General features: G+C 43.5%; 1 protein-coding gene across 5 annotated transcripts in view; it reads left to right on the forward strand.

Moving 5' to 3' along the window:
* LOC129830863 (nuclear transcription factor Y subunit gamma-like) overlaps positions 1-14,342 on the forward strand; it is a 45,448-nt gene that overhangs the window by 3,574 nt on the left and 27,532 nt on the right. Inside the window, exon 1 of one of the 5 annotated variants that reach the window (XM_055893671.1) lies at positions 9,416-9,665. The exons of the other annotated variants lie outside the window; for them this stretch is intronic. The gene's annotated coding sequence lies outside the window, so the exon portion shown is untranslated. Of the gene's footprint in view, positions 1-9,415; positions 9,666-14,342 lie in introns of those variants that run through there. 5 annotated transcript variants of the gene reach the window in all.

A 14,342-nucleotide genomic window follows, 5' to 3' on the forward strand; every position in this document is an offset into this window, starting at 1 on the left:
ATAATCATTAACCAGCCTGCTACCAGCTCTACTCTGTTCCCCTGCTCTCGCTGTACCAAAATAGAAAAGGGAACAATTGGCTTTGTTTCCCTCTTGAGTCTCTCTCAATTCAATTTCAATTTAAGGGGCTTTATAGGCATGGGAAACATATCTTTACATTGCCAAAGCAAGTGAAATAGATAATAACAAAAGTGAAATACAATTAACAGTAAACATTACACTCACAAAAGGCCCAAAATAATAAAGACATTTAAAATGTCATAGTATGTCTATATACATTGTTGTAATGATGTGCAAATAGTTACAAAAGGGAAAATAAACATAAATATAGGTTGTTTTTACAATGGTGTTTGTCACATCTTGCTGCTGAGATGGCACACTGTGGTATGGAAGTTTATCAACATTGGATTTGTTTTCAATTTTTTTGTGGGTCTGTATGTAATCTGAGGAAAATATGTGTCTCAATGGTCATACATTTGGCAGAAGGCTAGGATGTGCAGCTCCAGTTTCTTCCTCATTTTGTTGGCAGTGTGCTCATAGTCTGTCTTCTTCCTTCGGCGGCATATCTCAATAGCAAGGCTATGCTCACTGAGTCTGTACATAGTCAAAGCTTTCCTTAATTTTGGGTCAGTCACAGTGGTCAGGTATTCTGCCACTGTGTACTCTGTTTAGGGACAAATTGCATTCTAATTTGCTCTGTTTTTTTGTTAATTACTTGACACATTGGAAAGCATTATCTTTTTGTTTTCTCGTCATTTGATTGGGTCTAATTGTGTTGCTGACCTTTTTATTTTTTATTTATTTTATTTTACCGTTATTTTACCAGGTAAGTTGACTGAGAACACGTTCTCATTTGCAGCAACGACCTGGGGAATAGTTACAGGGGAGAGGAGGGGGATGAATGAGCCAATTGTAAACTGGGGATTATTAGGTGACCATGATGGTTTGAGGGCCAGATTGGGAATTTAGCCAGGACACCGGGGTTAACACCCCTACTCTTACGATAAGTGCCATGGGATCTTTAATGACCTCAGAGAGTCAGGACACCCGTTTAACGTCCCATCCGAAAGACGGCACCCTACACAGGGCAGTGTCCCCAATCACTGCCCTGGGGCATTGGGATATTTTTTAGACCAGAGGAAAGAGTGCCTCCTACTGGCCCTCCAACACCACTTCCAGCAGCATCTGGTCTCCCATCCCGGGACTGACCAGGACCAACCCTGCTTAGCTTCAGAAGCAAGCCAGCAGTGGTATGCAGGGTGGTATGCTGCTGGCTGGACCTGGGGCTCTGTGGGGTCTGTTTGTGTTTGTGAACAGAGCCCCAGGACCAGCTTGCTTAGGGACCTCTTCTCCAGGTTAATTTCTCTTTAGGTACTGGCTTTGTTATGGGAGGTTTGGGAATCACTTTCTTTTAGGTAGTTGTAGAATTTAACGGCTCTTTTCTGGATTTTGATAATTAGCAGGTATCGGCCTAATTCTGCTCTGTATGCATTATTTGGTGTTTTACGTTGTACATAGGATATTTTTGCAGAATTCTGCATGGACAGTCTTAATTTGGTGTTTGTCCCATTTTGTGAAATCTTGGTTGGTGGATGGACCCCAGACCTCACAACCATAATGGGCAATGGGTTCTATAACTATTTCAAGTATTTTTTTTAGACAGATCCTAATTGGTATGTTGAATTTTATGTTCCTTTTGATGGCATAGAAGGCACTTCTTGCATTGTCTCTCAGATCGTTCACAGCTTTATGGACGTTAGCTGTGGCGCTGATGTTTAGGCCGAGGTATGTATAGTTTTTTGTGGGCTCTAGGGCAATGGTGTCTAGATGGTATTTGTATTTGTGGTCCTGGCAACTGGACCTTTTTTGGAACACCATTATTTTTGTCTTACTGAGATTTACTGTCAGGGCCCAGGTCTGACAGAATCTGTGAAGAAGATCTAGGTGCTGCTGTAGGCCCTCCTTGGCTGGGGACAGAAGCACCAGATCATCAGCAAATAGTAGACATTTGACTTCAGATTCTAGCAGGGTGAGGCCGGATTCTGCAGACTGTTCTATTACCCTCACCAATTCGTTGATGTACACTACTGTTCAAAAGTTTGGGGTCACTTAGAAATGTCCTTGTTTTTCAAAGAAAAACCCACCAAAAAAGGTGTCCATTAAAATAACATCAAATTGATCAGAAATACAGTGTAGACATAGTTAATGTTGTAAATGACTATTGTAGCTGGAAACGTCTGATTTTTAATGGAATATCTACATAGGCGTACGTTGGCCCGTTATCAGCAACCATCACTCCTGTGTTCCAATGGCACGTTGTTTTAGCTAATCCAAGTTTATCATTTTCAGAGGCTAATTGATCATTAGAAAACCCTTTTGCAATTATGTTAGCACAGCTGAAAACTGTTGTGCTAATTTTAGAAGCATTAAAACTGTCCGCCTTTAGAGTATTTGAGTATCTGGAGCCATCAGCATTTGTGGGTTCGATTACAGAAACCAGAATAGAAAGAGGAGTGGGAGGCCTCGGTGCACAACTGAGTTTCCATCTTGTCCAGCTGTGTATGTAACATTTCACGTAAACCCTGTTTCTTGTCTGTAGTGTAGTGGTCGAAGTAGTGGTCCTTGTACCTAGCATCGAGCGTGGTGGCGACACAGTAAAGAGGCTCAGAGAGAATGCCACATTCTTGGGCATGCAATACGGCTTTCCTCAGTAGTAGTTATTGTAGGAATTATAGGACTATTTCTCTCTATATGATTTGTATTTGATATACCTTTGACTATTGGATGTTCTTATAGGCACTTTAGTATTGCCAGTGTAACAGTATAGCTTCCATCCCTCTCCTCGCCGCTACCTGGGCTCGAACCAGGAACACATCGACAACAGCCACCCTCGAAGCAGCATTACCCATGCAGAGCAAGGGGAACAACTACTCCAAGTCTCAGAGCGAGTGACGTTTGAAACGCTATTAGCGTATACCCACCAACTAGCTAGCCATTTCACATCGGTTACACCAGCCTAATCTCGGGAGTTGATAGGCTTGAAGTCATAAACAGCTGTCACGGCTCGTCAACAGAAGTAGACCAAGGTGCAGCGTGGTGAGTGTACATATTCCTTTATTTATTATGACGCCGACAAAAAAAATAAACAATCCAAAACAACCGTGAAGCTAAAGGGCTATGTGCCAAAAACAAAGTTAACCTCCCATAAAGACAGGTGGGAAAAAGGGCTACCCAAGTATGGTTCTCAATCAGAGACAACGATAGACCGCTGTCCCTGATTGAGAACCTTATAATAGAACTAAAGAACATAGAATACCCACCCCAAATCACACCCTGACCAAACCAAATAGAGACATAAAAAGGATCTCTAAGGTCAGGGCGTGACAACAGCGCAATGCTTGAAGCATTGCGAAGAGCTGCTGGCAAGATGCACGAAAGTGCTCTTTGAATGAATGCTTACGAGCCTGCTGGTGCCTACCATCGTTCAGTCTGACTGCTCTATCAAATCATAGACTTAATTATAACATAATAACACACAGAAATACGAGCCATAGGTCATTAATATGGTAGAATCCGGAAACTATCATCTCGAAAACAAAACATTTATTCTTTCAGTGAAATACGGAACCGTTCCGTATTTTATCTAACGGGTGCATCCATAAGTCTAAATATTCCTGTTACATTGCACAACCTTCAATGTTATGTCATAATTACGTAAAATTCTGGCAAATTAGTTCGCAACGAGCCAGGCGGCCCAAACTGTTGCATATACCCTGACTCTGCGTGCAATGAACACAAGAGAAGTGACACAATTTCACCTGGTTAATATTGCCTGCTAACCTGGATTTATTTTAGCTGAATATGCTTATTCTGCCCTTGAGTTGCGTTCCCATGCAAAACTAGACAGATAGCTAACAACTAAGTCTTCAATAAAACTCCCAAGGCGTGACTTTTCTTGAATGAATATATTGAAAACGTTTATGTTGTAAAACTGCAAAATACAGAAAAGAATATACTTTAGTATTCAATTCAGACCGACATACTGTAGCTGTACATTATACATTTGAAGTTGCATGAATACAAAGCACGTGCTAAGGTACCATGCATCTGGCATGATGCCAAACCATATAGCTAATTGTTACTCATATGGTAATTGACTAACTCCTTTCATTACTCTAATAATGTACAACCATCTATGTAGAATAACAAAGCATATTACACTAGAATCGGTAACAAAACTACAGTATTGTATATTTTACAATTCGTTTGCATGACGCACGAGCAAAGCAATACAGCTAACGGCATACATGAAAAGCATTGCAATTTGTGTGAGTAAATGCAACCAACCAACATTGATATGTAAACAACTCTATCAATAACAAGATTATCATCACTAGCTAAATGCTTGAATCGAACTTACAAACAAATATTTTCCAAGGCTGAAGCGTGACAAGAAATAGCTACACTGAAAGACCTGCATTGTAGCGTTGTTTTTAGCTGCTTCTAATGCATGTAGAACGAATTCTCTACTTCCTGTTTGCGTACATTCTAAGTACCAGAAAGCTCCACTAGGGGGCAAATAACACCATGGAACACAATGAAAATCCATCTTAACCATTGTAATAAAATAATCTGTTAACAAGATGGCAGCACAATGCTGGTTTAAAAATATATACTTCTGTGTATTGATTTTAAGAAAGGCATTGATGTTTATGGTTAGGTACACGTTGGAGCAACGACAGTCCTTTTTCGCGAATGCGCAGTGCATCGATTATATGCAATGCAGGACACGCTAGATAAACTAGTAATATCATCAACCATGTGTAGTTATCACTAGTGATTATGATTGATTGATTGTTTTTTATAAGATAAGTTTAATGCTAGCTAGCAACTTACCTTGGCTTCTTACTGCATTCGCGTAACAGGCGGGCTCCTCGTGAGGCAGGTGGTTAGAGCGTTGGACTAGTTGAATCCCTGAGCTGACAAGGTAAAAATCTGCCGTTCTGCCCCTCAACAAGGCAGTCAACCCACTGTTCCTAGGCCGTCATTGAAAATAAGAATGTGTTATTAACTTCTTTGGGATAGGGGGCAGCATTTTCACTTTTGGATTAATTGGTGCCCAAATTGAACGGCCTCCTACTCTGTCCCAGATGATAATATATGGATATGATTATTACTATTGGATAGAAAACACTCTGAAGTTTCTAAAACCGTTTGAATTATGTCTGTGAGTATAACAGAACTCATTTGGCAGTCAAACTTCCAAACAGGAAGTGAAAAATCTGAAATGTGTCGATGGGAAAGTCATCGCCTATTCAAATCTCTATCATTTATGGATCTGTATGCACTTCATACACCTTCCACTAGATGTCAACAGTCGGTAGAACGTGGAATGAAGCCTATAGTGTAATGTGGGGCCAGATGGGAGCTATCGGAGTGACTGGTCTGGCAGATTGCCAGTTCCTGGCCACGCACGCTAGGCATGTGATGTCCATGTTTGCCATGAGTTATATAGACATGAAGAAATGCTCCGGTTGGGACGTTATTGGATATACACTGCTCAAAAAAATAAAGGGAACACTTAAACAACACAATGTAACTCCAAGTCAATCACACTTCTGTGAAATCAAACTGTCCACTTAGGAAGCAACACCGATTGACAATAAATGTCACATGCTGTTGTGCAAATGGAATAGACAAAAGGTGGAAATTATAGGCAATTAGCAAGACACCCCCAAAAAAGGAGTGATTCTGCAGGTGGTGACCACAGACCACTTGTCAGTTCCTATGCTTCCTGGCTGATGTTTTGGTCGCTTTTGAATGCTGGCGGTGCTCTCACTCTAGTGGTAGCATGAGACGGATTCTACAACCCACACAAGTGGCTCAGGTAGTGCAGTTCATCCAGGATGGCACATCAATGCGAGCTGTGGCAAAAAGGTTTGCTGTGTCTGTCAGCGTAGTGTCCAGAGCATGGAGGCGCTACCAGGAGACAGGCCAGTACATCAGGAGACGTGGAGGAGGCCGTAGGAGGGCAACAACCCAGCAGCAGGACCGCTACCTCCGCCTTTGTGCAAGGAGGTGCACTGCCAGCGCCCTGCAAAATGACCTCCAGCAGGCCACAAATGTGCATGTGTCAGCATATGGTCTCACAGGGGTCTGAGGATCTCATCTCGGTACCTATTGGCAGTCAGGCTACCTCTGGCGAGCACATGGAGGGCTGTGCGGCCCCACAAAGAAATGCCACCCCACACCATGACTGACCCATGTGTGAAAGTTAAATATTTCAAAAAAATATTTTTGAATTTCGCGCGCTGCCTTTTCAGCGGAATGTTGGGGCGGGGGGGGGTTCCGCTAATGGAACGTTTGTCCTAGAAAGGTTGTTAACTGACTTGCCTAGCAAAGGTGTAAAAATAAAAAATCGGCAAAATTGGCGTCCAAATTTACCGATTTCCGATTGTTATGAAAACTTGAAATCGGCCCTAATTAATCGGCCATTCCGATTAATCGGTCGACCTCTAGTCTACAGTACTACAGCCAAGAGATGAGCTGTAGGTGTACCTACCATAGGAGTCCCATCTGAAGCCTACCATTGACAATGTACATACCCATATTTCGACAGAGCTGCAGGAGTTGTGACCTGTTGGTTATGTTGTCGTTGTTTTGTACAGGGGGGCATATGGGGGAGGGAATGCTGTTACCTCCAGGTAGGTGTTTGTCCCCCTGTGTGCTGAGGGTGTCGGGTTCTTGTCCAGTTCTGGCATGAAGGTTGCCACAGACTAGTATATGTCCCTGGGCCTGGAAATTGTTGATCTCCCCCTATGGGGATTCTACTGGTGGTATGTAGGTAGCTCACAGACATTTTTCTCTGTTGAAATAATTTCCTTATTTATTTCTAGCCAGATGTAAAATGTTCCTGTTTTGACTAATTTTAATAGAGTGGGTTAGGTGTGTTCTATACCAAATTAGCATACCCCCTGAGTCCCTTCCCCGTTTCACACCTGGTAGTTTGATGGATGGGACTACCAGCTCTCTGTAACCAGTGGGTTCATCTCCTTTAGTAGGATGACCATGTCTGTATTTCCAATTGCTTTGATGAAGTCTGGGTTCCTGCTCTTTAGGCCAAAGGCAGATGACCTTGTATATTCCAGGATTAGATAGTAAAAATGTTGTTTTCCATAGTGTCTAGTGTTGTTTTATAGTGTCTGTCCCTCTCGCTCGCTCTCTGTCCATCCTCTCTCTGTCCCTCCTCACTCGCTCTCTGTGAAACCTCTCTCTGTCCCTCCTCACTCGCTCTCTGTCCATCCTCTCTCTGTCCCTCCTCACTCGCTCTCTGTGAAACCTCTCTCTGTCCCTCCTCTCTCTCGCTCTCTGTCCCTCCTCTCACTTTCTGTCCCTTCTCCCTCTCTGTCCCTCTCTCTCATCCTGTAACAGCTCTCTCCTTTCTGTCCTTTTCCATCCTTTTAGCTCTCCCTCCCCCCAGTTTGTTCAATGACGGAGCAGGGTTGTGTTCTATCTCTCTCTGGCTTGTTGTTTCTCGGTACAGTGGGGGATTTGCAGCAGTAATATGCAGGATAAGCCTCAGGTCATTCCACCATCATCTATGCAGACTGCCAGCTAAAAGCAACTCAGTAAATTGCTTTGTCCCCTCCTCTCACCTAAATCTCTCACTTCAGTACACTTCATTGCCAGGACATTACGTTTCCGTAATCTGTTGCTAGACAGATCTTTAGACATACAGTTCTCCAAACACCGTTATGGATCACAAATGGCACCCTATTCCTGTAGTGCCTTACTTTTGACAAGAGCAACCCATGCATGCGTGTGCTCATCCTAATGTAAACGTTAGTGCGTAGAACAGCATGGCTGAATGTCCGTTTAACCCATGGCGAGATAACAGCAGGGCATTTATATGACATTGCTGAAATGGTTTTATGATGACATTTTAATTCTAGAACGAGAAATGTCTGGGAGCATAGTTTTAGGGCCAAGACAACAATAGTTGTTTATTGACATTGTCCTATGTCTTGTCCACCCACAAACATGAACACGATTTGTTGAGGTGCCTATTTTGGACTGATTTGATCAGCTACCTTTGTAGAATTGGAAATGCACTTAAAATTATTTTTGAATATCTTTTTTTTTTGGTCTTAAAAAAAAGTTTAACTAAATAGCTTTTGTTCATTAGTAGGCTAGTATTTCATTGATCTATTTCTAAATCTGGATCTTACTATCAGATTAACTAATTAATTCTCATGTATTTAGTTATTATTCTAGTACATTTTTAGTGAATGAAGTATGCACGTCAATGAAGGTGTTTTATTAGCACTAACGCAGACTACAATGTTTAGTAGATTGTCTGGATGTTATCTTTCTACCTACTGTGACAGAGGAAGGATGTGTGACAGAGGAAGGACAAGCGTGTGCTTGTGGACTTGCACGCATGCCTGTGAACACGTAGATCACAGCGCGTCTGCTCAATATGCCTTTGCTCTTTAAATCATGTGGCTGCAACATGCGGCATCCATTCTGACACTCCCCTCGGCCAATCAGGGGCATCAGGGTTGCTTGCATCACTGGCCATTCAACCAGTCATGGCCGCAGGGAGGCGGGACTCGGGGAGACATTTAGTTTGACATTGTAAATAAGCAGGGAACAGTTGTCAGAGAGCAGCCAGTGGTTCCTTTCTTCTCCGTACAGCCATGAGAAACGCAAGATCAGCCGGAGGACACGGAATGCAGAGGAAAGCTACCGCCACCACTTCCTCAATCAGTCCCTGACTCGCTTTGTTAGAACTTTCTTTGTCTTTTGTCTGGTTCTTCTTTCTCTCTCTTCCTCTTTTCTTTCCCTGACCCCTATCCTGCAGCTCAAGGTAACTTAAAACAGGAAGTTGGCTGTCGGTGAAAGGGGGTTGGGTGTAGGAAGGAGGGGGTAGGGCGGGGGAAGTGTCAGAGCCAACGAGCGGGAGGCTCGGCCAATAGTGCAGAAGGGCTCTCTACTCTCATTCGGGGAAAGGCTGAGAGCGGGGCAGAAGCCTGGCCAGGGTCTGAGTATCATGTAGCAGGCTAGATTGATTACTTTTGAATGTTAAAAGGAAAGGAGGCAAGGAGGAGATTTGTCTGGGAGTCGGGAGTGCTGCTGTACCACCGCCACTTTGATCTCTTGCGGCTATCTTTTTAAAAATTTTGTCCTTCACTGTGCTGAGGCAGGGGTCAACTGAAAGACAAATGTGTGGGTCGCTGGCTGGAGAAAGAGATGGAACAAGTGATAAAGAGAGGGTGAGAGAGAGAGCGGGAGGGAGATGCTTGGGGGGGGGTGGGATTTGGTCACAGGAGAAACAGGAGAGAGGGGTGTGTGTTTAGGAAAGGGGGGCGGGAGGGGGGCCGGAGGAGAATTAGTTGATGGGGGAGGGGTAGAAGAAAGTGGGGGTGGTGAACGCTCTCTGTCTGTCGGGCAGGCTGTAAGGTTTTTAAAGGCGGAGGATGGGCGGACTGTGTTTTGTCTGTTCCTGGGACCGGCGCCTGAGGAAGTGAAGGGCTACAGAGATTTTCTGTGTCAGCCAGCCCCCCTCCTCTTGCCTCTCAACGAGACTTCTACAGTAGAGAGTACAGCCTCTCTATCCCTTTCCTGCTCTCTTTCAGCCAACTACACAGAATGATGGGCACAGGGTAAGTGTGACCAACCACACACACACTAGACCTGTCTGTGTCTTAGATCGCTGCTGGATTCCTCTACCCATGTGTGCTTTCTCCTCTTTCTCTTTCGCTCTCACTCTGTTTCTTCTCTGTCTCTCTGCAGAGATGGGATGCGCTCTCTGCCCTCACTACTCCTCCTCTGTCGTCCTCTACTTTTCTCCTTGGGTGAAATCTGAATGTGTGTTTTGGTTGTGTGTGTATCATTAAAAACATTTTTTTTTTAAACTTACAGCAGTCACCCTCATGTCCTTCAATTGTCACTCCAGGACAGGATCGGTGTTGTTGACATCTTTAGTTTGCATTTTGCAGAATGTCTCTCCTTGAGTCATGTTAATGTTTTCCTATGAAAACTACAATGTAAGCTGTTAATATTGATGACAAGTTCTATTGAATTAGACTGGTTGTTCTGTTGACCAGCCCTGGTTGGTGTTTATTTGCGACCCTGCTTCTGCTGTGTTTTGACTTTGGACTTTTAAGCAGGACGTTAGCAGCTGTTAGTTTGTCTCTCTGGGCTGTGTTGGTTATTGACTCTCTTTAGCGCTGTGGTTGGATGGCCCAGCGCTGTGCTCGCAGACAGACAGACTTCAAAGTCATTCAGGATGGTCACGATTGTACTACTGTGACTGCGGTCCATGGCCCGTCCCAAAGCCTGGTCCTTGGAACGTTGTTTACACTCGCCTGACAGTGATGCAGAGGGCAAGATGGCGCTGAGCTGGCTGCTGGATGTTTAGGGGACGAATTTGAGACCTTGTAGTTGGGTTGTGTCGGTGCCGCTGCAATGACGAATGGCAATTGACAGCTTCAGGGACAGACCACAGGTTTTTGATGTGTGTTCTCTTTAGATGCAATCTATATATCATCTCTAGCTCTGTTCTGCCTCACCTTCTCCCTAATTGAAAGTTTCCATTGGTGCATCCTTTCTCTCTCTCTGACAGAAAGTCCCGTTGGGGAGAGGGATGACTAAAAATAACTCCTGTGACCACACAGCTATTGTGTGCCTTATTCCTTTGCCCTTGCAGGCAGCCTTGTTTTGAATGTGTAAGTCACGGTGTGTGTTGTCAACACATGAGCCAAGCTACCAGATAAAGTTTGTTGGTGGTGTTCTGTTATTGAGGCTGATATGCAGCTAGCGGCTGGGCCTAGTGTTGGATGAAGCTGTCACAGGAATGTGAGACTGGCTCCTGCAGTCTTTTAGTCAGCATAGAGAGGGAGACCGGCAGAGAGAGAGAGAGAGAGAGGATGAAAGGGATGAGGGACAGAGGAATAAGGGACTTTGCTAACAGAGATGTCTTTGTGCTCAAAGGAAGACCCCCCCTCGGAAAGAAGTGAAGAAAATAGAAACCATTGTGTCGCGCATGCAAGTGCTGCAGTGAAAGTTGAAAAACCTGTCCTCTCTTTCCCCTCTCACTCGCTCGTTCGCTCTCTCTATTCCCTCCCTCCCGCTCTCTCTCTTCCCTCCTCCCTCTCTGGTTTCTCTCTCTCCTCTGTTGAATGACCTTGGGAGATCAGAGCTGAGCGAGTGCTTCCTATAGCTGGTTTGAAGCAGAACCAAGGGCAAAGTTAACAGGGCCAGGTGGACAGACTGCTTTGACATGGGTCAGGGCAAGCACACATTTCAAGTACAAAATTGACCATGGACGGATCAAACATATGCATGCAATTCTAGCTGCGTGTTCTGGGTTAATCTGTAATTCTGACTGGCTGAGAACGAGAACCATCTCCTTGTTTTTGTTGTGCTTGAGTAGATCATTTACCCGGCACATTGCAACACTGCCAATATCTGTTCCCTCTTTTTGGGGGGGGATTTTAAGGTTGGGCTGTATACAGATTTTCATACTGTTTCTGTACCATACCGGGTATTACCGAATGTGCATACAAGGAGCGCTATTTCTAAAAAATAAAATAAAACCCTTTTATTATTTTTTATAAAAATGTTGACGCACAAAACAATTTAGGCACCAGGGATATTGATCCAGGAGAGGATTGAATGTCTCTGCTGTGACCAAGAAGCTTGGTCTTGATATCTAGGCACTTAGCTAACAAGTTAGCAAACCAAATGCATAGCTGGAGCCTAGAGCTGGATATCATTTGACACGTTACATTTTTTATAGTTCTGCTTAACTTACAGTGGCATAGCACACAACCCTGCAAGCCCCTGGCAGGTGGCATTTCGTCGTTACATGGTATAAACTGTATATCACCCCAGCCTATTGGGTTTTTACTTCTGCCCCAAATGAATATATCTAGTTGTTTTGAGTTTGGTATGCCGCTGCCGCTTTGCCCATAATAGGCCCCCTAGGATTCAACAATGATTGATTCTGGGGGATTTTTTATTTTCAGTTTCTCTTCACTCAGTTACAATTTTTCCCCATTGCTTTATTTAAAGATGTTCATGTTCACGCTTGTCCTACACTGTTTTCTCCCCATACTGATTTTAATGTGAGTTGAACTGGATAGAGCAGCTAGCTTCCAATGTCAATTCATAACGGGAAAAGAAAAAAAGCATGACATTTTTCTTCAGGATTTATTTTTTTTGACAAAGTACCTGTTTTTGATCAACTATGCCCTAAAAAACACAATTTCACTTAGGCTTGTCACAATACCACAATTTTACAAACGATACCAGGCCAAGTATCACGATACCGAGTTGTATCACGATATCACGGTGGGGGAAAAAATCGGTGACCTATCGTCCTGTTTGGCCCGTCCCCCGGATAGTTGTTCTCTAAACATCTGTCACCGCAATTCATACTTCTACTCAATACAACACATTGAATTTAACGTCACGCTGTTCAATAGAATACGGCATAAAATGGCGGATTTGCTCATATTTGCAAAGACCTACCTGTGATTTGGCTGGAGGAATGGGAGGAAGGAATATACATCAGTGGAGGCTGCTGAAGGGAGGACGGCTCATAAGAATGGCGCAAATGAAATGGCATCAAACACATAGAAACTATGTGTTGGATACCATTCCACTCATTCCTTAATTAATAGCCATTACCACGAGCCAGTCCTCCCAAATTAAGGTGCCACCAACCTCCTGTGATATACATGCGTAATGATCGGCATGTCAGTAAGAGGAAAACACTGCATGTAACCCTCTTTACTTTCCAGTTAACACACACACACTCTCCCTTCCTCGCACACTCACTCTCCCTTCCTCGCACACTTGCTCTGTCTCCCTCACCCTCATAAACATACACACACCACTCTCGCTCTCCCACAACACACTGCTCCCAACTTTTAAAACGTTAGGCACCAAACAGAATTTAAGGAGCACCAGAAAGAAATGGATATTTGATATAGTGTAGGTCTATATGAATCCTACTTGTGCCAATAACATTTGCCTAAACCAACTGTCAAGTTACCATGTCTTTAGCTAGTTAGGTAACATGATTGAACAACGTTGTCTTATCAAACCAATAAGTAGTGACCCGGGATTAGTTTAAAACGGCCCGTAGCATGGTTTGTGAAATTATATAAAATGCGCGCAAATAGAAAATTTAAAAAAGGCATATCCGGTAATATAGGCAATTTTTGTTACCGTTTAGGCTAGAGGCAAGACCACCGGCAATATGGGTCATTTTTTAACCGTTTAGGCTAGAGACAAGACCTCTGGTAATATGGGTCATTTTTTAACCGTTTAGGCTAGAGACAAGACCTCTGGTAATATGGGTCATTTTTTAACCGTTTAGGCTAGAGACAAGACCTCTGGTAATATGGGTCATTTTTTAACCGTTTCGGCTAGAGACAAGACCTCCGGTAATATGGGTAATTTTTTAACCGTTTCGGCTAGAGGCAAGACCTCCGGTAATATGGGTAATTTTTTAACCGTTTCGGCTAGAGGCAAGACCTCCGGTAATATGGGTCATTTTTTAAAACCGTTTAGGCTAGAGACAAGACCTCCAGTAATATGGGTCATTTTTTAAAACCGTTTAGGCTAGAGACAAGACCTCCAGTAATATGGGTCATTTTTTTAACCGTTTAGCTAGAGACAAGACCTCCGGTAATATGGGTCATTTTTAAACCGTTTCGGCAAGAGACAAGACCTCTGGTAATATGGGTCATTTTTTAACTGTTTAGGCTAGAGACAAGACCTCCAGCAAGACCTAGAGACAAGACCACAGACCTACTCAGATTGGTCTGTGCTTGATGAAATCATACAATGTATCAACATTGCTTGCTTTGTGCACTGTTCCAATGTAACAAATGTACAAATCTAACAGTAGACTCATGAGGGTCACAGCTAAACTATTTATTAAGAAAACTGATGAAGGAATAGACGTGAAGAGCGAAGCAGTTGAAGCAGGTAGAGGGGGGGCAGGTAGCTTAGTGGTTAAGAGCATTGGTCCAGTAAGCGAAAGGTCGCTGGTTCGAATCCCTGAGCTGACTAGATGAAAAATCTATCAATGTGCCCTTGAGCAAGGCACCTAACCCCAATTGCTGTAAAAAAATATATATATTTGGGATGCGGCTGGCAGATTACATCTGCCACACGTGATATGCGCATGAAAGTGAAGTGGATATTATTGAACCTGCGCATACAAGAGACTAGTCGCTGTTGCTTAAATTCACTTGAATTTATAAACAAAACTGACTTTATAAACAGGCGCCAGTAGGTTCTTTAGATCTATAGAGCAAAAAAAG

Source organism: Salvelinus fontinalis, chromosome 32 (assembly GCF_029448725.1).
Source record: "Salvelinus fontinalis isolate EN_2023a chromosome 32, ASM2944872v1, whole genome shotgun sequence".
NCBI lineage: Eukaryota > Metazoa > Chordata > Actinopteri > Salmoniformes > Salmonidae > Salvelinus > Salvelinus fontinalis.